Genomic DNA, 27,071 nt, shown 5'->3' with positions numbered 1-27,071 from the left:
CTGCCTGTTTATGTTTGGGGTCTGCTAGTAATCGAAGTGCAGTTCCAGTTCTCCCAATAACGTGGCTCAGTATCCCTTTAAACTACCAGCAAGTGTATCAGGAACCACCTTGTGCACACAGTCAGGGTTCCCTTTTTACTAAGGTTCACCTCCGCAGCCTGTTGCTACTTTGTGGCACCTTCTTCCTGGCACTTGTCTTCCCTGGGCTTGACCTTGAGGTTTTAAAACTATTTTCCTGCTCCTCAGGTTTAGTCTAACCTCCTCACTACCGTCACCACCCTCTTGAGTTAGGATACTTCACTGGAATAACTAGGCACATCCGTTTTTAAAGTAACATTTAAGAAAGCTTTATTAATCTAGAGGACATGTAAAATGTGTAATGTTTTCATGCGTATAAGCTCTTATATCATGTTCTTAGTTACAGATAACATTGGCTGAATAATATAGTTCTAATAAACTTCTTCAAAAACTCTCTAATATCTCCTACTACTACCCACACGCTCCCGCTCCCAAAACCCCTCTCAACTCTATCAACTGAACTAACTGCTCCCCATTCCTTTTAAACTCATGGCAGTCCCGCCCCTCAGGAATGGAATGTGTCACTCAACAAGGAGGTTGGGTTTAACACTTTCCACCCTGGGGTTCTATCGCAAGCCAGCCCAGTCTGTTACACCCTCCATATGTTTTGAACTACAATTCCTATCATCCTCACCCAAGCATGGCCAGTGGTCAGTGATGATGGGAGACATATATTCTTATATACCTTGAGGATACCACATTGGGTGCCCCTGATATAGCTGATCCATCAAACTCTACTGAATCACTTCTACTTAGCTCCACATACTTTTGGGGTCTTCTTGATAGATCTTCGTAGATAGTCTAGTCTATTTGCCATATCAACAACTAGTAATATTTTTATATACTCTCAGGACTGGGTGAGACACAATGCAACTCGTTCTCCACCTTGTTTCTCACTCGCAAAAGGTTCTTCCCATCTTCTGCATCATGAATACAGACCAATGAATATTTAATGAATATTTGAAAATATACATGCCCTCAAGAAATAAACTATCGTGAAATATTTTAAATGCCTATTTGGATTCAGGCATACTTCCCATCAAAATCAAAAGCTCAGAATCAAAAGCTATAGAACTTCCATGCACTGCTTCTTATTAGAGAAGTAAACTTGAGTTTCAAAACATAGGGATAGAGGAAGATAAAATAATAAATCCAAGTTAGCTAATTTTACTGTGGGTGTTTGATATACTATGGAAGAGTTCAATGTTCTTATAAGGTTTAACTTAGCATCTAAATCTATTGCTGGTGCTTAATTATGTTATAAAGATGCTTCATTTCTGAGCTTTTTCATTAACAATTTGTTTATCCTTGATAACAATGATTTACACATTATATTTCTTTTGCTTAGGGTAATGTTTTTTCCCCAACTTATATTGCTAGATCTCAAGTGGCAAAGGCGAAGATATGTTTAGGTACATTAGAGTACAATAGATAGGAGCTCCATCTGTAATGCTGAGTATATAAGTAATTAATATTTGCAAGGCTTTATACAGTTATATTTCATGAACATACCTAAAACTACTGTGTTTTTTTTTAAAAAAACCAATCGGCTAAAACAGAACTTTCCTAACTGTGTGTTGTGAGACATTAGTGTGTCGGCTGCAGTCTGTCACATGAACGCTTCCTGCGCTCCTCTTGGGGCTGGAAAGGGTTTAGTTTAACCTCTGGTTTGGTTGTAAAACTGAACTACTGTGTTGCAAAATGATGCATGTCTAAAAAGTGTGCCACCAACATGAAAAATTTGGAAAGCTCTGAGCTAAAGTATATATAAATTGTATACAATTCATTTCATGTTCTTAAAATTGTGAAGTAATCTCAGATTGTAGAAGAGATTAAGTATTGTAGACATTATAATCTTCGCACAAATTTGGGGTTTTCCTCTACCTGAAAAGTACTAGTTGACTGTGTTCTCCTTCTATAGTTCCAAAATTTAAATCCCTATTCAAAATAGGCAATCCGCTAAAGCTCCACCTGCTTTTGGTGGAAAAATAGTTGGGGGTAATTCACTTGATTATTTGTACTGGTTACAGTACTTATCTAATCCAAAATGCTATGTCCATGCTTATTTAAAAGTCAAGGACCAGGTGTGATGGCAGGGCAGAAATAGAGAACCTGTGGCCCATCCAGGTTTTGTTGGACTACAATTCTGAGCATCTCTCACCTCTGGTCATGCTGGCTGGGACTGATGAGAGTTGGAGTTCCACAACAATTTCCCCATTCTTGCCGCAAGGCTATAGCTAGAGTCTCTTTTTCATGTACTTTTTCCTGTAACGATTTAAGGACAATCATTTGTTTGGTACCTTAAAACTGTAAATCCTTTTAAGGATCATGGCTTGACTAATGTACTGGCTATGCTTTGTTTTTGTTTTTGGTTTCCTAATTTGGAAAATGAAAAATATCCTTTTTTTTCACCCACTAAAAAAAAAACAAAAAAACTCTTCCTCATCCATGTTTGTAAGGTGTTAAAAAATCTTCAACAATTAATTAATATATGTGTGAGCATCATAACAGTTATCTCAGCTGGACCCTAAATTAGGATCGAAGCTTAGGCCAGAGACATTTCATTCCTCTCCATGCATGCATTCAATTCACTGAGTCCCAGAGGGCTCCAGTTCTTTTATTTGCAGCCATATTCATCGTACTGACTTCAGAAGCAATTTCCATGGCTAAACTCTAATCCCCTGTGACCATCCTTTCCTATTTGCAGATAATTTGATTGACATGGCAAGATGAATTCCCTAGAGATTTCACCGGAGCTCAAATCTGTCTTCAGTCTCCTCTTGCACTCATTGTCTACTTCGCTCAAATCAAACTATTTTAAGTTTGGGGACAGTAGGTCAGGAGGGCAAAATCCCACACCCAGTTCTTTGACTGGTACCCAGTTTTGGCTGAGCATGAAGCGTAATAGGAAAAGGGCAAACGGCTGTATGCCTGCAGATTGAAGATCACAAGTCCAATGCCTGGAGGCATTACTAGATGAGATATTTAAACAAAGTTCTTCCCTGCCCATCTCTTGGGCTTTTCCTGGCAGAAAGGTTAAAAGCTCATAGAAGATTATAGAGATAGATACAGATAGGGAATATAAAGAACTCACAGGTCCTAATTCATCCAGTTCACAGCAGCATAAGCTTGTGATGAGATTTCACCTTTAAGGTAAATTTGGAAGTTGAAGAGGTTAAACAAGACAAGCAGAACTTCTGAATTTTCCAAAATAATAATAAAAAATAGTAAGAATATTTTTTAAAGCACTGTTGTTACTCCAAATTTATATTTTCAAATATAACATAGTTCAAGATGACTACAGTAAATTGTAATTCGACAAACGAAAAGATTTCTTGCTAACTTGATGGCAGACTCATATCTATATATTAAGTAACGTATAACACCTTTGTCATTACATCTGCATCTCCAGCAAGTTTTCCAACTCCCCTCCGACAGTGAAATAAATTGCTGAAGACTTGCGAGTTCCTAATATCCTTCATCCTGCCTTCATACATACAATAAAGCACTAGTGTACCTGCGATCCAGAACATGGTCCATTTGGAAGATTTGTGTTAAGTGTTCCTGGTTCCAGATACTGTATAGATATTTTTCCTCCTAGCTTGATTGAACCCCAACAGCTGGGGGTAAAATTGTTCCCTGGCCCATATTATTTGTTGTTTAATTATATTTAAATGCTACCAGAACCTTGTTGTTGTTGTTGTTTATTTGTTTAGTCGTGTCCGACTCTTTGTGACCCCATGGACCAGAGCACGCCAGGCACTCCTACCTACCAGAGCCCTTAACACAGTTTCCCCCCAAGATCAATCCACCTTTACCCAGCTTTTTACATTCCATTCCCAACAACACTCCAAATCTGCATTTACCATGTTTCTGCTAATGTTCTGAATATTCAGCTCAAACTAGATGTGATCTTTGTTACATAGTTTGGTGTTTCCTGACTTTTAAAAATAAATAGCTCACACACTGTGACTATCTGGAAATAGCCCCAGTTATAATCTGAACCCCCCCCCCTCCAGCCAGGAGCTTATGACTTTATGTGCCACTATGGGGGCAGCCTTCTGAGTGAATCACTTTGTCAAGCTGAACTGATGTCATCCACCCACTCAGGCTGTCCACTAGATCCTTCTGGGTAGAAAAGGCTATAAGAGTTTCCTCTTTCAGATGGGTCTTACTTAAGCCAAAATCACTAATCTAATCGCAAAAGTTAGGTAGAACTAATACTGGGCACCATAACATTTATGGAAAATCTATAGAACATGACTTGTCCCTATATGATATCTCCCAAGGGAAGAACAAAAAAAGGCTCTCCAGCCTTCTATGTGTTAGCCTTCCTTGGAGAATGCTGACAGGGCTCCCTTATTTAAAGGTGAAGTTGGGAACTTGTGGGCAGTTCTGTTCTTCTCTTAGTAATTTTGCCATTTTTCTACCTTTGCAGATTTGCCCATTTCTCGGAGCTATGGATTGCATACTGCTCAGTCTTCATTGTACAGGTTATATACGGTATATTGGATGTAATATACCGTAATTCAGACATATGGAAGCAGATGTTGACTATAATCTTGCTTTATCTTATCAGCTCAATGATTACGCCCCTTTGGGGGAAGAAATGCTTATTGTACCCGAACAGCATCCGGGTGTTGATTCATGAGTTGGTGTTGCTTTTATCAAATACACGAGTGATTGTAAAGAAAAAGACTACATCTGTGATTTATTTGTTTGCTTGTTTATACTCCTTGTTGTGGAGCAGTTGCGCTTGGTGATATATTTTTGTGTGACTTTGCATTTTGCCCTTCAGTCCCAACTTTCTCCTTGGTCCTGGTTTGTTCCTCAGTCTCCTCTTGTTCTTCATCCCTGGTTTGTCTGGTTCCTGGCTTGGACTGCTGCCCAAAGACTCAGCCCTCAGCCCCAAACCCCACATGTACTTTTCAAAATGGAAGATGTGAGTAGCAAGCCAGGGAGGGAGCTGGTTTTGAATGAAACTATGGCAGAGGGAAAAAATTAAAGCCACCCTTCTCCAACATCACCCCAATCCTAATCTTTCCCTCCCCCACATTTATTAACCATTTAGCTATTTTTTATATTTAAAAAATCACCTATACAACATAAAAAGTGACAGTGACTCTAGTTTATCCCTAAGCTGCCAATCTGATTTCTACCAATCAATGCTTAACCTACAGTCTGGATTTCACCATTCATCCTCCATGAACTTCCGTAAGGTTTGGATGGATTGTGTGGCATTACTGTTTTCCAAGTTGACTGCAATGTTTTCTAACACTTCCCTTTTTGTGGATGTACTTGCCTTCCAGCTTGCTTGTCTTCTGTTTCATTTCATGCTTCTTTTCTGCTATATATTGATAATCACAGAATTTTCTCTGTAGATGGGTTTGAGATTTCTTCATGCTTCCTCCTGCAAAATCTTTTGTTTCTATCAAAGCCGTCAGCAGGTATCTGCTAAGACAGACTTGTATTCTTCCATTACAAAGGCAACTCTCTTTAATGAAGATAGGAGCTATCATATACGTGTAAAGGTAATCCCTGGAGCATAGCAGTTGTCATTAACTGTCTTGGAAAACATTTCCGAGAAGTTTAACAAATGAGAAGACTTGAAAACTAACTAAAAGACTTTTCCAAGAGCTATTCATGAAATATTTATCTACTATTTCAGTGCGGTATGAATAAACAACTGTTTTATTCAATGAGAGATAAATTACTGCAGTCAAGTTTCATTTTCTTTTTCAATGGAGCCGGTTGCTTCACATCCATCAGGGGATTTGAGAATGGCTTCATTAATTCAAAAAATCTGTTGAACTTCTAGGAAGAAGAAAAAGAATTTGGAGCGGGCAATATGGAATCTTCTATGAAACGTCTAGCAGTTTTCACAGTCATGTATGTGTATTGTAGAGTTGTATTAACCAAAAAAGCCCCAATGATTCATGATTATTTTATTATGAATCTCAACCAGGACAGAAGCTCTTCACTGACATTCTAACAATCTGCATGTGCAGTTTCTTTAGTTTGCTTTAGGTTACCTATTAAGCACAAGTTGCACAACGCTGACCACTGCACTACCGATATTTGATTTATTGCAACACGGAGTCTAATGTTTATCTATGAAAATGTTTGCATTAAAAAGGAATAACTTCCTAGCCCCCTGAAAACCTAAATAACAAATAGACACTCTTTGCTATTTTGTTTGTCCAGAGTGCTGGTTCTGTGTAGCTAAGTCTGATTGGTTATGCAACTTCATGATTCTGCAACTCCCCCTCCACCACAAACAGGCATAATTCCTGATTGGCTTGGATGACACAGAGATCCAAGCCAATCAGGAATCACGCTGGCAAAAAGATAATAGACTCATAGAGTTGGAAGAGACCACAAGGGCCATCCAGTCCAACAGATGTGTCCTGTCACTACATATCCAGTCAGGCCTGGCTACATAGAACCAGAACTCAGCGTAAACAAAGCAGGACTACCCTCAGTAAGAAGTGAGGGAAGTGTCCATGTGTCGCTTAGGCAAACAGATGACCTTCACTGTCTTTCTGCACTGCTGTGTGAGAGTGTTTTCATTGCAGTCCCATCACAGCGCAGCGCAGAAAGACACGGAGCTTTGCCCAGTTGCCATGGCAACACAGCAATGAGATTCCTGTCTCACTGCACTGTCACCCTTTTGTCTCAGAACCATGGGGGATGACTTCCCTTCCCCCTGTGCCCTGCGTTTGGATACAGATTCTGGCACATATCGTACTGAGGCTAAATGGGATGCTTGTTTGACTATGCATGCAGATGTGTGCCCAGATGCCCATTTGAAAGAGCACCTGTGCCAAAGGTCCCTGTTTCGCTGCACTGTATTGTGGCAGATTTCCATTATTTCAATGCAGCATAGCAAAGCTGGAAGTTTTGGCCCAGTTGCTTACAAGAAGGAAAGGGGGAACACCTCCTCTCTTTCCCCACCAATACTTTCACACTCTTTCTAGCACCCTTCAATAAAAATCTCCCAAAAGAACAGGAATTTTTGAAACATGGACATATTTGTGTCCTAGCTGGATCCCTGGCTCGGCTCTAATGAACTGATTTGTTGTGAAAAGCGTTGGAAATGTTTAACTCAGTCACGGAATACCGAAGTGTCAATCAGTTAAAAGGTCTTATATGTCTATTAACTAGTGCTCATTACCACTTTGAGGACTTGATCAAGGTTGCTGCATTGAAAACCCCTAGAATCAGCTTTCGTAAGTGGGTTTGCGAACTTTGACCAAACTCCCCAAGTTCCTCTCTTTGTAATGAATCACCCCAAACTGCACTTCTTGTCAAGAAAATCTTAACTGAAGGTTCAGGTATGTGGCTTCTCCTCCTCCCACTGCTTGAGTCCTTACTGCTAGTACAGGGTGGCCCAAAAGCAGCTATAAAGAAGCAGGTGTATAGTTGAATCAATGGAATTCATCAGAACAGGTTATATGGATACACATAACTGACACACAACAAAGTAGCAGTAAAATTTCAGCGCCAGTGCCGATCGGCGGGGTTTCGTCTCGTCTCCGAGACGGCCCGTCCCTGCTAGGAGTGGGGAGGCAGCGAGAGCGACGCTGCGCCCCTTAGAACCTCGGGAAGGGCGTCCCGGGGGCAAATTTGCTCGGCACAGCCCCAATCCGGACTCCCCAACCCTTCGGCTAGCTCTAATAAGAGCTCCGGAGCGAGGAGGGTAGAAGTCGCGGGGGCCATTTTGAGCGGCAACGTTATTCTAGCAGGGAGAAGCTTCAAGCCGAAGGCGGAGAGCGCTGGATTCTTCCGAAAATAAAACGATTGGAAACAGACTGTAAGTAACCTCACGATTTGGATTATAAAACAATTTGGATCTGGGAGAGAGGGGAGAAAAGAGGAAGCCACCCCCCCACACACGGCAACAAAAGAGACAGTAAATAGAAACCCGAAGCCGTAAACAGAAGATTTGCAATTCTTTTTTTTTTTTTTAATAAAAAAGTTTTTATTAATAATTTAAACAAATACAACAATGAGAAAACAAAACGAAAGAAAAACAAAACAAAACAATTCAGCACATTATCAAATACAAAAAATCCCCCACCCCCACCCTAAGTCCTACCCCCGCCCCTATCCCTAATCCTTCACAACCTAACTTAGACTTATCTATACTATACTTGTTTCCGGTCACACACGTTGATACACGGTAAGTACTTAATTTTTGTAACTACTAAATTCACAAAACAAAACAAAAAAAGATTATGGTTATTACAATGTCAATAACATTCATATAACTAATTTGCTATCTTTTTGATTCTAGAGTCCTGTTACATCAGAGAGGAGAGACGATTTATCTATATAAGTGCTCAGATAAACGGTAAGTGACTCCCATTTCCCTACGTTGTCCTCCAGGTTTGTTTCTTTCAATATTTCGTGTTTTCTTGCCAAATTATAATATAAAATTAATTTTTCTAACCATTCCTCCTTTCTTGGGATTTCTTGTGACTTCCATGCTCTTGCGACTAGTAGTCTTGCTGAAGCAGTCGCATAGCTCACTACACATCTATCTTTAGGTTTTATATCCTCTCCCAGCATTCCTAATAGGAAGGTTTCTGGTTGTTTTTTGAAAGAATATTTCAGAATTTTTTTCAACTCATTATAAACTAATTCCCAAAATTCCTTGATACGATCACAATTCCACCAAATATGAATATATGTACCTATTTCTTTGCAACATCTCCAGCAGATATTATTGGCACTAGGATACATTTTAGCTAGTTTGGCCGGCGTTAAATGCCATTGATTTTGCATTTTAAATAAATTTTCTAACAAATCGTAATTTGGAGTAAATTTCGAATCTCTTTTCCATAATTGTTCCCATTTCTGCAAATTAATTATTTTACCCAAATCCTGGCTCCATTTGATCATATAATTTTTTGTTAGCTCCTCCTCCGTTTCCCATTTTAACAATAATTGGTACAGATTGGATATATATTTACCTTCCTTATCAATTAAGATTTCTTCTAATTTTGATTTATCTTTTTCAAATCCCACCTTTCTGTCTAATTGAAATCTCTGGTTAATTTGGAAGTAATCTAGCCACGTATTTAGATAATTTTTGATTTCTGTATATTCTTTTAATTTCAATACTCCTTCTTTTTCTTCCAGGAGTACGCGATATGTGGGCCAAATGCCCTCCATGTTACGTCTCCTCACTGCCAATAACTCAGCAGGGGAGAGCCACCAGGGGGGTTTTGCTTCAAAAAATCTCCTATATTTTTCCCAAACTTTGAATAGTGATTTCCTAATTATATTAAACGTGAAAATGTTTCTCTTGTCTATTCTGTCTTTCATCATATAATGATGCCAGCCAAATCCTAGCCCATCACCTTCAAGATCCAATAAATCAAAATTCCTTAACTCTATCCATTCTTTGATCCAAACTAGTGCCGCCGAATCGTGATATATTTCCAAGTCTGGGAGACCATATCCCCCTCTTTCCTTGTGGTCAATTAATATCTTATATTTTATCCGGGGTTTTTTCCCGTTCCATATAAATTCTGCTATGTCTCTCTTCCAGTCTTTAAAGCATTTCTCAGTTCCCAACAGTGGGAGATTTTGGAAAAGAAAGTTCATCTTGGGAACCACACACATCTTAATAGCTGATATCCTACCCGTGAATGATAGTTTTAATTTCCTCCATACTTCAAATTTCTTTCTAATTTGTTTCCAGATTTCCAAATAATTGTCCTGAATTAAATCAATTGATTTAGTTGATATCTCCATTCCTAAATATCTCATTTTCTTGCTAATTTTGAGATTTGTATTCTCTTGTAATACTTTTTCTTCTTTTTTCTCGAGGTTTTTAACTAATAATTTTGTCTTGTTGTAATTTATTTTTAAGCCGGCCAATTCCCCATATTCTTCTATTGTCTGGATGGCACTGGGAATACTTATAATTGGGTCCTCTGAGGTTATTATGATATCGTCAGCAAAGGCCTTTACTTTATGTCTTTTATTACCGACCACGATCCCTTTGATTTCCTCCTTTTTCCTTATTGTATTTAATAATATCTCAAGTGTAATGATAAAAAGAATGGGGGACAAGGGGCATCCTTGTCTTGTTCCCCTCAAAATGTTAATTTTGTTGGTAAATCTTCCGTTTATGATTAGTCTAGCGTTCTGTGATTTATAGATGGCCTTTATTGCTTTTTCTAATCTTTCACCCAAATTCAAATCTTCTAACAGTTTTAACATGAAGTCCCAGGCCACCCTATCAAAGGCCTTTTCCGCATCCACAGATAAGATAGCAGCTTGTTTATCTCTTCTATTCTCTAAATATTCAATAATATTAATAACATTTCTTATGTTATCTTTTGCAAATCTACCTTTCACAAAACCGACTTGATCTTTCTGTATTATGTCTTCAAGTATAGTGGACAACCTGTTCGCTAGTAATTTTGCAAATATTTTGTAATCACTATTTAGAAGTGAAACTGGTCTAAAGTCATTTGGTGTTACCACTTCTGCTTTCGATTTTGGAATTAATATGATTTGTGCCTCTTCCCAGGATTGCGGAGTAGTACCTTTTTCTAGTATTGTATTGAATAGATCCTTCAGGGGGACCAACATTATCTCTTCTAGTGTTTTGTAGAATTCAGTTGGCAGACCATCAGTACCAGGGGCTTTCCCGTTTTTCATCGTTTTCAGGGTTTCCTTTATTTCCTCCACTGATATTTCTTTGTTTAATGCTTTTATTTTGTCTGGCGGTATAGGTGGCAATTTATGTTTTTTAATATAATCTTCTATTCTCTGCATGTTCGTGCCTTCTTTCTGGTACACTAATTCATAATGTTTTTGGAATGCTTTTAAGATCTCTTTTGGCTTTTCGAGGGTTCTATCTTCGAATACAATCTTATTAATAATTTTCTCTTTTTGTCTTTTCTTTAGCTGCCATGTTAATAATTTGCTTGGCTTATTTGCCCATTTAAAATTTTTGTATTTCCAAAATTGCAAATTTTGTTCCAATTCGTAATCAATTAATTTCTCATATTCCGATTTTAGAACTTTTAACTCATATTTTATGGATTCGTTTCCCTTTGAAATTAATTTTTTCTCCTTCTTTCTAATTTCTTGTAACAAATTACTCTTCCTTTCCTCTCTAATTCTCCTCAACTTTAGGTTTTGTTGGATAAAGAACCCTCGCATCACCGCTTTCCCTGCGTCCCAGACTATAGTGGGATCCACCTCTCCCCCATTATTTGTATCCAGGTAATCTTTAAATTGTTTTAAGGCCCCTTGTATTACTTTTGGATTTTTCAACAAGAAAACATTTAACCTCCATCTTTTATCCTTTATCTCTGGAGCCAACGTTATCATTACCGGATTGTGGTCCGATAGCGTTTGTGGGCCTATATCTGCTTTTGTCAACCTCAAAGTAAACTCCCTGGGAATCCAAATAGCGTCTATCCTGGAGGCTACTTGGTGTCTGTGTGAGAAATAGGTAAAGCCTTTCTGAAATGGATGTTTATGCCTCCAGGCATCTACCAAACTTAAATTTTCCGTCATTTCGTCAAATTTTTTTGGAAATTTGTTTTGTTTTTTCTTCTGAGAAGGGCCTGATTTATCTAAGGTCGGATTGTTGACACCATTCAGATCTCCTAAAAGTATAATTTTGTCACCATGATAATTCATCAATTGGTCCTCCAATTCTTTAAAAAAGGTTACTTTACTGCCATTCGGGGCGTAAACCCCGGCCCAGATCCAGTTTTCTCCCTCGATCTGGGTTTTTACTATTACTATCCTACCTTTTTTGTCTATCCATAATAATTCTGGATCCCATTTGCTTTTTATATAGATAACTACTCCTCTTTTCTTTTTCATATCAGAAGTTACAAATTCTAATCCCAATTTCTCATTTTTTAGCACCCTTTCATGTTTTTTGTTTACGTGAGTCTCCTGGAGACATATCACATCCCAGTTTCCTTTTTTCAAGATATGGCTTGTCCTATTCCTCTTCTTTTTATTATTTAATCCATTAATATTCCAAGAGATTACCTTAAGACTCATGTTTATTCAATACAATATGTTAGGCTTTGATGGAAGAAGTAAAGAAAAGAAAAAGAAAGGGGAAAAAAATGGAAAGAAAAAATGTTTATAACCTGTAAAAGTGTCCATTCTAAAAAGAATAAGTCAGCCGAGGAAAGCTTTGTCAGAGGTATTCAATTCCCAGTCGCTCCCTCTTCATCAACGTCGTCCAGGTCACTTGTCTCTGCTTCCCCCTCTTCACCTTCCAGTTCAACGTCTGTTTCTTCCTCTCTTAGTTCTTGTCTTTCTTTAGTCTCTCTATTCCTTTCTCCCCCTAATTGCTGCGAGTAAGTCCTGTAAAATCTGTCAGCAGTGTCTGGCGTCTCGAACTTTCTCCATCTTCCCTTGTAGGAGAGTGAAAGACCCTCTGGGTATTCCCATTTAAAGAAGATCTTTTTTGCTTGCAAGTGCTTCGTCAAAAATTGATATTTTTTCCTTTTTTGTAGCAGATGTGGTGGAATCTCCTTCATAACCACTATCTCAGCGCCATCCATCATTAATTTCCTTTTCCCTTTAGTCCGTAAGATTTTATTTCTGAGCCATAGCGTTGTGAACGACACTAAACAGTCCCCTGGCCAATTGTTCATTCTTGCTTCTCTAGAGTTAATCCTGAAGGCCTCTTCAATTCTTGATTCTATCTCGGATTCTTCTATTTGTAGCCAATTAGCCAGGGCTGTAATCACTCTCTGTTCTATGTTCTCATGTGGTAGCACTGGTATGTTCCGAAATCTCAGAGTTTTCTCTCTTAATTTCATTTGCATAAGGGCAAGGGCATCTTGTTGGGCTTCAAATGCCGCCTTTTGATTGTCGACATCTTTCCTTAAATTTTCCATTTCCTTCTTGCCACCTCTTTTTTCCTTGGTAATTTTTTCTAGCGCGTTCTCTATGGTTTGGTTTTTAGATTGGAGTTCTTGAATAATTTCTGTCGACTTGTTTGTGGTTTCCTCTAATTTTTCCAGGTGGTTTTTGGTTTCCTGGGTGTCCTTTGCAATGATTTCATATTTCTCTTCAACCTTTTCCATCTTATCCTCCAGGGTTTTCACTCTTTCACTCATCTCAGTCTTAATTTCTGCCAGGTCATGTTTTATTTCGCTTATGTCACTCTTTAGACTCAGAATCAATTCTTTGAGTTCCATTTCTTGGTCTGAAAAAGATATCCTTCTTTGTGTTGCACCATCAGCATTTAATTTCTTCACTTTCTCCAATTTTTTATTTTCCTGTGGCATGGCTTTATTTCACCACACGGTGTCGTTCTTGCTTATTGGTGGAGAAAGGTCGCTAGATCTAGTGGATATAATGGAGCCTGCTGGCTGTCGCTTTGTTGCCTTTCTTTACTAGTGTTGCGTCTCTTTAACTGAGGGACAGCATCTGAGGGGCAACGTCTCTTTAACTATCAAGCGTTCGTAGTGGCAAGCACAAACGTCACTTCCCAGTTCTCTGGCGCTTTGTCTGCTTAGTCATACTTTTTGTAACTCTGTCGCCATTTTCATGCCTTGAATGTATCCCCTCCTCCCTTTTCGCCACTTTGTTTCGTGACTCTAGACTTGTGTGTGTGCGTTTCAGTCAGTTCAAAGTCCAGCAGGTTCCTATATTTTAGTCCATATGCAATCCCCCATGAATAAAACACTGATTTATCCCCCGGTAACGTCACGTAATCAAAAGACTTCAGTTCGTTCTTTCCCTTCTCCCCCGCTACGTTTTTAAAGTTTTTTTTTTTCCAATGTCTCTGACCGCGTGGGTTGGGACGCTCTCGGCGTTTTTATGTCCCTTCTCTCCACAATCAACTTACGCCCGGGGTGTTCACTGGGGTTAAGATAAAAGGAATTTTACCGGCGTAATCGTTCGGGTGCGTTTTGGCTTCTTTGCTGGCCGCGATGTTCTTACTGCGTCGCAGTGCCCTGGTCTCCTCTTCTCCTCTGCCGTACGCGCGGGATAGCAAGAGAACGCACAGGCACGACCGACCGTTCGGTCGGGGATCGCCTCCCCGACCTTTCCTGGGGTCCGCTAGCCACGCGGAACCCCCCTATCGCCAGCAAAAGTCAGGGGAGTTACAGAACTCCTCTTTCCTGCCCGTGAAACGATCCGCGGCAAAACCGGAAGTCGTGTTTCAGAAGATTTGCAATTCAAAAGGATCCCTCAAAGGCATCAAAGAGAATCTCCCCTTTGATGCAGGGTGAAAAGGGGAGAGAGACTGTGGTTGCCCTGCAGCAAGAGGTAAAGACTAAGAAAAACCTTTCTTTTCCTCGGGAGCCGGCAGCCCAGACAACCCAGTGAGTTGATCAGGATTTATAAGTCAATTTTTATTTCACTTTGTATTTCTGGACTTTGTGGAATTTCTTTTTTGGTCTAAATGTTTGTGAAATGTGAGTTCAAACTTTATTGTTAATAAGACTTGAAGAATGCAGCCAGTTTGTTAAAATGGAGTCGAGAAAATAAACTGTGATCATATTCCACCCCACGTGACAAGTTTTGACCTTGGCAGGATTGAACTATGTCAACAAAAAAGTGTTCCCCTGAGTTCCAGCGGTCTGTTTTGACCTTAATGTGGGAAACAAGAATAGAATTATGTCAAGAGGAGACACGACGGCAAGAGTTACAGCAACAATTTCAGATGGTGATGGCAGAATATGATTTTTTAGAAGATGAAGCTTTTGACACTGAAAAAGATGAATGTGAGAATGACAATGATGGTGACTGTGATTTGGAAGGAAAAGAGGAAGATGAGGACTGTGATGATTCAACACAAAATGAAGCACACCACGAAAAAAATGATGACTTTACTCTACAAAAAGTTGGATGGAGTGCCCTGCCTTTGAGGGGGGCACGATTGGTATTACTGGAACTCCAGAACGCCCACAGGGAAGAAGGAAAAAATATGCAGAGAAGAGAAGAAATTCAGGGGTCCCGTATGGTGGCCTGGATGGCAAAAGACTGTAAACAGGGGGTGGGGTGAAGGGAAAGTGATGTTGTGATTATAAGGATGGATTAACAGGTTTATAACTGGTCTGCTGATTATGGAATTTGCTGGATTGGGGGGGTGGAGCCGGTAATCGGGGATGTAAGGTTAAATTGAGAATAGTTATAGTTTTAAAAGTGAATGGATTTTGGAAAAATGTGAAAATATGGAGGCTTATAGAGGGAGTGAAAATTAGGCACGGGAAGATAAAATGGGAGTTTGATTTTTCAGTGATTTGAATATTAGATGAAAATGTTAACAATTGATTTATAAGTTGTATAAGATACAAAGGTGTATTTTTATAAAGTAAGAAACTGTTGCAGATGATAAAAAAGGGATGAAAACCGGGGAAGGGGGGGGAGGGGAAGCCCACAAAATATGGTTTCACAATTATGAATGTAAGAAAAAAATTTTCTGTTTTGTATTGTTTTTTCCTCTTTTTTTGCCCTTTCTTTTTTCTCTTTTTTCCTATTTCTATTTTTCTCTTTTTTTGGTATGACAATAGATGGTTGGATGGATGGCCTCCTGCGTACTGCCCTGGTTTGCTGGAGCTCCCTGGTGGCAGGGGGGGGGCTTTGGGGTCTGGGGAGGGGGAGGAGGACAGAAATCCAAGCATAAAATGGAGCATCTCTGACTGTTCACATACATGGGATACTTCTGTGGCAGGGGAGGACCCATGTGGGTGGGTAGGAAGGAGGTGGAAAAGGTGTTTATGTATGTACCGTTTTTTTTTTTTTTTGTATTTTGTAAAATTAATAAAAAGTATGTTAAAAAAAAAAAAGAATAGTGGAGACAGAGAAAAGGTAAAGTTGACGGCGAACTTGAGTCCAGAACAAAGAAAGTGGATTCTAAAGCAGCATACCTATTTTTGCACCCCAGGTGGCGCTGTGGTTAAACCACTGAGCCTAGGGCTTGCTGATCAGAAGGTCGGCGGTTCGAATCCCTGTGACGGGGTGAGCTCCCGTTGTTTGGTCCCAGCTCCTTCCAACCTAGCAGTTCGAAAGCACGTCAAAATGCAAGTAGATAAATAGCAACCGCTACAACGGTAAGGTAAACGGCGTTTCCATGTGCTGCTCTGGTTTGCCAGAAGCGGCTTTGCCATGCTGGCCACATGACCTGGAAGCTATACGCCGGCTCCCTCGGCCAATAATGCGAGATGAGCGCGCAACCCCAGAGTTGGTCATGACTGGATCTAATGGTCAGGGGTCCCTTTACCTTTACCTTATATTTCTAATGTAATTTCACTGGGAATGTATTTCACAAAGAATAGATGGGGAAAGGAGGTGGCAGTTGGCAATTGGCAGTTGGGAGGTGACAGCTGGGAGTTAGTTGGCTATTCCTGTTTGTTCCATCTTTGACTGTGAAGGTGAGAGGGCTTCGTGCAGACACTGTCTGGAGGGGTTTGTAAAGAATACTTGCTCTTAAACAGCTGCCAGCCTGACAAGTAAAGAGATTTATCTTCAACTATTTGTGTATTTTTATCGCAAATAGCTAACATTTATCTACTGATAAGGGTGGGGGTCAATTCTTCCATCTCCGTCCTATCACCACACCAGCCAATTTCCAGCCTAGCTATGTTCATACTTGGCGATAATGAAGCAAGGGGGAGTGGAAGATTGGAGTCACCTTTCAACAGCTCCCTACACCAGATTTTTACTTGTTTGGCTGAAATACATTGCGTTCTTTCTAAGTTTCCAGCCTCAAAGAGTTAATGACAATCAGCTTTGGCTCAACACAGTATGATGGTACATTATAAAGTGTGATATCACAGGAGTAAGCTATTTCATAATATCCACTTCTCCATCAACAGCAGGTCATGATACCACTTAGATCAATGTCTTCTCTGTTGATTAGCCTGAGATGGCTGTGGAAGGCTAGTAAGGGAAGAAGGAAGTGCTGCGTGCAACACACACACACACACACTGTGTGCTTTCTTAGAAACTGAAACCATTTCTGATGCATTTACTATGGATTAAATTCTGGCAAATGGAATGTGTTTACAGTTGATGGTCATTTCCTTGCTTGGCACTGCTAGTAAAAAGGAAATTAAATAACAAAGTTATTAGTTAGAGTGATTCAGGAGATATGGGGGAGGTCAATCCAAAAAGCTGAAGAGGCAAAGATCTGACCTTAGAAGCTGTGCATGGAAGAATCCCTTAAAAAAAAAAAAAAAAACCTGACTTGTTACAATGAAATGAGTCACATTCTCTATTCACTTTTTAAAATAAAAATAAATAAAAAATCAATAGTCAAAGTGACTATAACAAGCCGGAAACTGGACAGTTTCAATTTGGGTGATAGGCATTGCTCTCAAATAAATCCTTGGAGCTCAGTGCCTTGCCTTCTTTTGTTGTGCTGTTGTGGCTGTGAGCTCTCTCACATTCAAACTGTTGAACTGCTATGCATGTTCCAGTCGAAAGAGCCAACAGCACTTTTGTGCATTATACAAAAGCAATAATTCTTCCCCTCCAAACAAAACCTTTTTCAGAGCAATACACAAACCAGTCCCGGATGCTGTACTTGTCAGGGAATAATAACATTCTCATTGCACCTCCAGGGTATACAAGCCTCCTAACACTTTTTTATGCATGCTTACCCAACCAAAGTTGTGCTCTCTTGGATCCATTTTTCCCCTTTTACTGTTGCACTGCAGTGTTTCAGAGGTCTGGCTTTTGGATTCTGTTTAAAAACTTGAGCAATTTGCCAAAGCACTTATTCTGAAGTAATGCTGGAGGGTTCCCCTAGCTTTTGGTGTATGATCAGCAAAACAGCTCTAAAGGAGGTGTCTTTTTAGACCAGAGCGGCAAAATAATTCAGCATTATGCTTTCTCTGCCCGTCGCTGGAAAATGAGGCCAAAAATAAGTTTAACAGACTTGAACTCTGCAACCTTTTGGAAATGTACATTTAAGTAGGTATAGCGAAACCATTCACAAGTTGGTAGTTTCCCATCTGCACTGCTGCAGTTCAACCTATGTGGGACTGACGTTGTGTCTGGTTTGGAATAATAATAATAATAATAATAATAATAATAATAATAATATATTATTTATACCCCACCTATCTGGCTGGGTTTCCCCAGCCACTCTGGGCAGCTTCCAACAGAAGAATAAAATAATCGATTAAAGATTAAAAGCCTCCCTAAACAGAGCTGCCTTCAGATGTCTTCTAAAAGTCTGGAAGCTGCAGCTGGTGCAGAATGCTGCAGTGACCCTTTGTGCGAGGGTAGCTCACCATCAACATATAACATGGGTGTCAAATGCTAATGAACTGGCTGCGGATATCACTACTGAACCAGTTTTGAAGTGCTTGTTTTGACATTTAAAGTCTTAGTTCGTGCCTTTGTCATTTTTGTGTGAGCTGCTTGGACATTTTTGCTGCTGCAAGTTGTGACGGCATCATGAATAGGGTAAAAGAAAAACAGCTGTAAAGTCATCTGCTTTGGCACACCATGGCTGGAGTATGTCAAAGTAACCTGTGGTGAAGCAGGAGTCCCAGTTCCACTCCCTGCCCTCCCAATAGATAACATCAACATAAGTAATGGAATGAACAATTAATGCAATAAATGCAGGTGCGGGCAGAATCCCTGTTCTTGGTCAAGTTGAGAGGACACACAAGGTGTCCGCCCCCCACCCCCACCCCACTATATGTTTAGTTAGGGGATTGAACTCTTAACTAAACCTCCCTGCCCCCAAACTAAGTCAGGATCCGATTCAGGGTGCAGTTTGTGAATGTTCAGGCAGGTTGATCTAGGGTTGGACTGCAGCTGTGTCCCAGCTCATAGAGGCTGTGCAAAGCCCCAATTTTTTTAATGACCATAGTAGATTTTCTGTTGTAAACTGTTTAGAGGTCTTCTTTCAAGCAAGTCACATCTGTATATTTAAAAATCATTCAATCACTGCCTAAATAAGGGCTAATCACTCAAGCATTTGACTAAGTGATGTTCCTTGCCTGGTTGATGCTGGGCAATATAGTTCTTGTTATTGCTTTTTTAATTTAAGTTGTATTTAAATGAATTATTATTTTAATGTATTTCAATGTTTTCACTCACTTTGAGGTTTTGTGAAAAGCTAAGAGCTGTATACATATACATAATTCAAACAAAGAAACAATGTTTATTTTTGATAAAGTACTTTCAGATAAAGAAATTTACTGGGCATGCGGATCCAGTGTCCCAAACTTGCAGAATCCCCACAGGGCACTGTCTGGTGTTTTGTTTGGCTTTATATGAGTTTTTAAAAGAAGTGCATTGGGTAAGATGGTGCTGAAATGTAGGGATGGACAGGTCTCAGTCCCTCTCAGCTTTACATTTACATTTTAGGAATTCATTCAAAGAGAAAATTCTTAAGTGATTGTGGTATATTAAATCATCTTGCCTTATGTATAATGAGAATGATAGCTTTTGTCCTCATGCGTTGTGATAAGGACCATTATGTTAATTACAATGACTGACATGTTACAGGATATAAAACCAAGGATCGTGATGATGATTGAAGGACACTTCTTTAAAGAAGAAGAAAGGGGGGAGTGTCTTAGAGTGATGGTGTCAGGGTTGAGTTGTGACTACTCTTGAGTAACGACCGTCCACATGCTTGTCTTTCAGACGTTTTTATTGTTGCACATTATTTACAGTGTAACGGATTGCTCATTTCATGTCTACCCGCTCGAGTCAGAATCCTGCACTACCCCCTTCCGTGTTCGGGACCAGCATAAAAGCCTCAGAACTGAGAACCGCCTCTCTTTCCTCCTCCTCCGCAATTCTGGCGTCGGGGGGGGGGGTCTTCTGTCTGACCTATTCCTGTCCACTCTTTCCGCCTCCCTCTCTTCCTGCCTATGGAGCAGGGGCTCTTTGGTGTTGTCAGAGCCCTGGCACCCCCTCTCCATTTCCTGACTCACCCCTTCAGACCCCTCGCTCTCATGACTGCTGGGAGACGGACTGCTTCTGATGAGAGGGGAGGGTTCTCTATAATCCCTCCCCCTTACAGATGTGATACTGCTTCACCCATGAAAAGTATTCCTCAGAAGTGTCAAAACAGAAACTTGCAACTGGAGACAGAATACGGAGCTTGTAAACATATGCTAAAAGCTTAGGTTTCTTTTTCCCCCCGGGGGAAAATTTTCAATGGGCAGAAATTAATTTCCTATTTAAGGTTTAATTGAAGAAATGAGGAAATTGCAGCTTTAATATACAGCGTAGCCACCTTAGAAACACCAGGAAACCTTTACAAATCTATATATGTGTATATGCTTAATTAATAGAGCAACTTCACCGCCCTGCCAATTTAGATGTTTGTGAATTGCAACTGCTAAGAGACCACAGATAATCTACAATGAATATCTCCAAACCTTTCCTCCACCACAAAAAGGCTGCTTAAAGGAATCTTGTTCAAATTCCCTAAAAGATTGCATGTGCCCTAATGTTAAAAAGTGTGTCTGAACTGTAACACAGTTACGGCTGTAATTTGTTCTTATTGATTGTGATTAATTGTAATTGTTGTGATACATAATAAAGTTTATTTTATTTTATTTTTAAAAGTGTGTCTGTACGGCTGTTTGTGTCACTAGCAAAGATGACCCAGGTTACAGTGTATCCAGGTTTCTAAGGATATCCCAATGTCTTGCCCTTTGGTTCTGTAATTTTTAACTATAATCTGAAAAGCATGACCTTGATACATTTATACATAAGACAGATTTCTAGCTTTTATTTCTATACAGCTCAAAGAAACAACACAATAGATATATAATCCCTGGGAAATACCTTAGGGAAATAGGGCTGTGTGTGTTTTTGGTGGTGATATCTGTGAGCTGCCTCAGCATGGTAGATAATTTACATTCGCTGACAGTCCAGGGGAACTGGACACAATGTCTTTCTCTCTTTTGACAAGGAAATACAAATAAAATGGTGGCCAGACCCAAATTATAGAGTTTTTAGATCAATAATTCTCTAGCGCACGTCAACTGCAGTAATTACCTTGCCTGCTAATTGCATTAAGGAAAGGTCCTTTTCTCAGAAACAAATTACTTGCACACACACAGATTGGAATTATAGGTGTTTATTATCCACCACGCAACCAACATGTTTGCAGTTCTGTTGTAAACTGGGAATTTAATCTGATCAGAAATGGAGCAGATGAGAAAGATGCAAATTTACCCAACATAATAAGATATAAAAGATCTGCCTATCACACATGGTTCTGTACTTCCAATATGAAACTTTTCAATCTGAAATGGCTGGCTTTCTGTATCTTTCTTATTTGCATGGACTAGAAAGTTGTGGTGGCATTAATTTTGATTTGAATTGTGAACAGAGGTCAGAAATGGCAAGACAGAGACCATGAGCTGGGTGAAACTAGGGCCACTTTATTCTAACAAAAGGAGGTCTGAATGGGAAAAGACTGGGCTGAAAACTATTATTCTCTGAAAGGCTACTGAGCCTGGTGTTATTGGGTAAACCTAACCTGCCTGATGGAAATGTGGTAATAATACCATGCCCTCCCTCAGATCACACCTCTTTGGGTGATGTGGGAGAGCTTTCTGCCCACTGAGTGGCCCACATCTGTAAGAAGGGGATACAAGTTACCCTCCCAATGGGTCTCAAGACTCACCTTTCTCCTGTGAAAAGCTCCCCAGGGTGTTCACCTGTTCTTCCTTCTTAGTTAGTACCTTTTACACATATCCCTGCCAAAATGACCAATAAAACAAAACAAAAAATCAACCTATTGAATTTCCTGGTACCCCACTATTTGGTCCTCTACTGGTCAACAGTACAAAGTCAGTGCAAAACTGATATGAGACCAACTATCTATCTCCTACTCTGCTTCATTAGGTGACCAGCTCTGCCTTTCGAGGAGGATGCTATGGCTGCTACCCAAGCACTGAGGAATCAAGAACTGGACAGTATCAGCTTAAACAGCTTGGCTTGGCTCTGTCCATCACTGGTGCTGATGTGACACACGCCCACACATTGCATCTTTGTCTTCCCCTTTCTTGACCCAGACCCAAGGACAAACAAGTCCCAGATTGGACACCGGAAGAGCAAGGTGGAGGGACAGCATTCTGTGCTTTGGTTATTTTATTTTATTTTAGCCTTAGAGAAGGAATACTTCCAACTATGCTTGATTTGCTAGGAGGGGAAGGTTGCTAATTCCCCCCCAACTGTTATTGGGTCAATAGAAGATTTCTCTACCTCTTTGCTTCTTGTCTTGGCTGATTGTACATGATACTACTCATTTACTATGAAGTAAATGCAACTGAGTTTATGTGCCCAATGTCTGGCTTTCTGTTATAAGATTTCTGCCTAAGGCTGCAATCCCCTATGCACCTGCCAGGGAGTGAATCCAACTGAAAGCAGTGGGATGTTGTTGTTTAGTTGTTTAGTTGTGTCCGACTCTTTGTGACCCCATGGACCAGAGCACGCCAGGCACTCCTGTCTTCCACTGCCTCCCGCAGTTTGGTCAGACTCATGTTGGTAGCTTTGAGAACACTGTCCAACCATCTCGTCCTCTCTCGTCCCCTTCGAGAACACGGTCCAACCATCTCATCCTCTGTCGTTTCCCAACATCAGGGTCTTTTCCTGGGAGTCTTCTCTTCTCATGAGGTGGCCAAAGTCTTGGAGCCTCAGCTTCAGGATCTGTCCTTCCAGTGAGCACTCAGGGCTGATTTCCTTCAGAATGGATAGGTTTGATCTTCTTGCAGTCCATGGGACTCTCAAGAGTCTCCTCCAGCACCATAATTCAAAAGCATCAATTCTTCGGTGATCAGCCTTCTTTATGGTCCAGCTCTCACTTCCATACATCACTACTGGGAAAACCATAGCCGGTATGTACGGTTAGTCTCATTCCAGGCATCAGTTGCATTGTTTCCATTGGTACCCTAGTAGTTCCCCCATGTGATGGGAAGACTCAGTAACAATGGTTGCAAATCACCAAGCACTGCTCTAGCACTGGAATCTTGATTTCAGACCTAGTTCTCACAAAGAACAGTCTCAATGGTGAAAAGATTCTTGGATTATACAATTTCAGGCTACATAAGGGGATCACAGTGTTGATATTTCTTCATTAAAATAATTCTCTATACAGCTCAAATATCGACATGACTTGCCTTTTCCCATGTCCATGTAGTGTGCAATGATGTGCAGTACCCTATTTCATGTTTCCTGGTCCAGGAACAGTTTTACTGCATCATCTGTTTGGTTTGTGACTAATCCACAGTTGGGTTTGTTAAGGTTCATGTCCAAACTGCAGATTTCCAAACTGTGGTTCTGATTTGTGCTTAATGAAGCTAATCCTGCCCCGGAGAGAACATCCATTTCTTATTGTTCTGTGATTACCTTGCAACTAGTGCTTCTAGAACGAAATACAGCATAGTTATTGGCTAGTTATGGCTGCTTACGTGCAATTAGTAAAAAAAAGTATGTTAGCAGTCTCATCTCTGAAAACCAATCTACAAGCTAACAAATGTCAGCATGTTGCTCACCATGCCGGGGTCACTCCAGCATAAGAAATAAGTAAAATCTAAGACTGATTAATTATCAGAAAGAATGTGTTCACTAATAATCATTGCAATGCCGTTTACCTGCCAAATTGTCCACATTATATACTTGAGGAAGTCCTATCTGGACTTCAAATGAAAGAATAGATTTTTAATGTGCCATTTTAATGGACTCCGATGGGTTTTGGCAGTTCTAGCTGGGCAGATAATGTGCAGAACTGCATTCCATCTATTCCCCATATCATCACCATCTTTGACCTTTGATACAGATATTTAAGCAATTTAATATAAGAAAGATTCCCAGTGCATCTGTGGTTTATCACAGCTTCATGTTTCACATCTTCTACAATATGGAGCTGGGGAAATGTACAGAAAAGACTCTTGCAGTGAAAAGGAGAAAATGGCAGGATCAGGAAGAAACCTAAGCCCACTTCTTATAATGTCATTGAACTGTCTAATGTTGACAGGGCACCAATTTCTACAGCTAGAGGTAAAAATGTTGAAGCATTATTGGAGCTGGAGAATAGTATGACCGCTTCTCAAGTAGTAATATGGATATGGTTATGTTTGTGCTCATACTGAAATTGAAAAAATAACATGAATTCATCTGCTACTCCAAAGTGACCATAAAATTAACAGAGGAGGAATAATTGAATGTCCAAGTCAGACCACAAATGCCGACCACAAGCCATAGCAATTTCTTTTGTGTGTTTATCTTATTGTGATAGCATAACACAGGATTGTGTGTTTTACTTTAACTTTCAGTAGGCTTCCTGGTCTTCTTCACAACAGCTCTTCTTCAATTATGAAAGAGGAGAAAACTTCAGAACTTTTATCTCCTCTCATTTTGTCATTAATTCCTTTATTCAATTATTCACTATTTATTCACTAGCCCATACAGGTAATGTTTTGCCAGTATTCTATCTTGAATGATTAAAATATCATCCACTTCCTTTTCTTGGCGCCCTCTCTGCCCCAAAGATGTTTGCTTGACTCCAATATTGGACGCCTCATTCTCTGTGATGTCATAAACCTATATCTGGACCTACTGTATATCTGAGGTTGCAGATGAACACAAATGACATGAATGAATGTCCCTCTATGTAAGGAGCTGTTGGGAGCTCCTTACGAATGACCACGGCATTCAGCCTTCTCTGGCCTCATCAAGACCAAGTATAAACACAGCCAGGCCAGAAATTGAGTGTCATGGTGTTGGGATGGGAATGGAAATGGGGATGTCAGCCCCATTCTTACCAGTAGATAAAGTGGGTAGGTGGGAAACAGGAATAAAGAGAAACTAGGCAGTTTTTAATATGAACAAAACTTGGAGATTAGTTTTAGGTAGTGCTAGGTTTTAAAAGTTTATAGAAGTTAAAATGAGAGTCTTCACCCAGAAGTTGAAAGTAGAGAATATTCCCTCAGAAAATAAAGTCCCCTCTTCAAGTGGTGGGAGCTTAGAATGCATCTGAGGAAGGGTTTCTGCTTGCATGGTTCTTCTCAGCCAGAATACTTTATTCTGATTTTAACACAACACTCAAATTGGAGGTAATGGCTGAAAAGCTTGAAAAAAAAAACTAACACAGCATAGTCTGTTAAAATCAGAATAAAGTATTCTGGCTGAGAAGAACCATGCAAGCAGAAACCCTTCCACAGATGCATTCTAAGCTCCCACCACTTGAAGAGGGCATCCCCAAACTTCGGCCCTCCAGATGTTTTGGACTACAATTCCCATCTTCCCCGACCATGGTCCTGTTAGCTAGGGATCATGGGAGTTGTAGGCCAAAACATCTGGAGGGCCGCAGTTTGGGGATGCCTGGCATAGACCCTATGCTTCTTGTCCCCCTTCCTGCAAACTTGTCTGGGCTGAGAGCTGCTCTGATTTAGAGCATTTAGGCTGGAGTCAATGCACATCTGTTTGTGGAGAGTGCATTTAGGGTTTCTCAGGCCAATGGGAACTACAGTTTCCTTGATTAGGGATGTGGCAAAAATGGTTGTTGGTTCATTCATTTATATGAGACAAGATCTCAAGTGGCTCCTGTGGAACAAATTTCTCACATTTAGCACTCTGCTTATATCGCATAGGGGCTCGGATTGTATAACTGGATCTTCATGTGTCTTTGTCTCTCTCTACCTGTAGATAGCTATGCTTTTTTGCTTGTGTCTTCCTCACATTATGTTTGTTCTCTGCTAGTTATTAGAACAGACATGACCTTTCACATAACTAGGTGCGTGCTTTGGACAGAAGTTTGAAGAGGCAACCTGTGTAGTGTTGCAATTCACTCGGCCCAGCACACAGTGCTTTTGACGAATTCTCCTGCTTGTGAACATCACACTGATCCATAAATATGCCTGAGGAAACGTTTCTACAAAAATGGCAAAGCAAATGAGCTTAGACTGCAAAGCCCCCCGAGTACCGATAATCACAAGGAGAATGAATCTATTTTCACATCTTAGTGCATTAGAGAGAAATCCTTATTTAATCAAATTTGTAATGATGTCAATGGCTCCACAAGCAAGAGGGCTTGCCTGGAACATCTGCTGTATTAGGAAATCTGTGCTCCCAATTTGCTTCAGATAGGCCAAGAGGTAACAACAATACTTAACATTCTTCAAGGTTTCCTTGGAACACTTTGCTGCTATAATGGAAAGACCAGATGAAGTGAATTAAAATGACCTTGCTGTGTTGAATTAGTAAAAATTCGTGTATTTGGGCACTAAATCAATGGCTGGCAGCGACATGGCTCAGCTGTATGCGAGTCTGCGGTAGGCCTCTCATAATGTGACATGCAAACTATCTTTCTTTGCAGATGCCAGCACTTTCCCTAGCACTCTCCCAGAACCCACTGTGCTAACACCTGTCTGAACTTGAAGTTTGGATTGAAAGTGGCTTAATGGCTTGGCAGTTGTGCTGTACAAAGCCATGTGGATACTAGCACAGATTCCCAGGAGACACCAGGATTCTTGTTCCTGGAACTAGTGAAGAAATCTAAAAGCGAAGGACAACAAAATTAATCATTGCCTTCAGCCTCAAATTGCATCAGCCCAAAATGTTATATAGCATTGTCACATGAGCAGTGTTCCACCAAAACAAAGCTAATAGTTCACTCAGCATATTCCGTTACAAAATCCTTATTAGCACAATTAATTCTCATTAGCTCGATTCTATTCAAACCCTTAATTTATCCACACCTATTGGTTGTTGTTGTTTAAAAAAGATCTCTGCGAAATGTATTTAATAGAGACAATTAAATGTTGAAAAGGGACACCATCCCACATGCGGCATAGATATCTATGGTACAAAACATAGTTTCGGCTGGTGGATAACCATCTAATAAGGGGAGTGGGTGGTGCTGTGGTCTAAACCACTGAGCCTCTTGGGCTTGCTGATCAGAAGGTTGACAGTTCAAATCCCCGCAATGGGATGAGCTCCCATTGCTCTGTCCCAGCTCCTGCCAACCTAGCAGTTCAAAAGCACGCCAGTACAAG

This window comes from Zootoca vivipara, chromosome 16, assembly GCF_963506605.1.
Source record: "Zootoca vivipara chromosome 16, rZooViv1.1, whole genome shotgun sequence".
Classification (NCBI taxonomy): domain Eukaryota; kingdom Metazoa; phylum Chordata; class Lepidosauria; order Squamata; family Lacertidae; genus Zootoca; species Zootoca vivipara.
Note: the sequence above shows the minus strand (reverse complement) of the source record.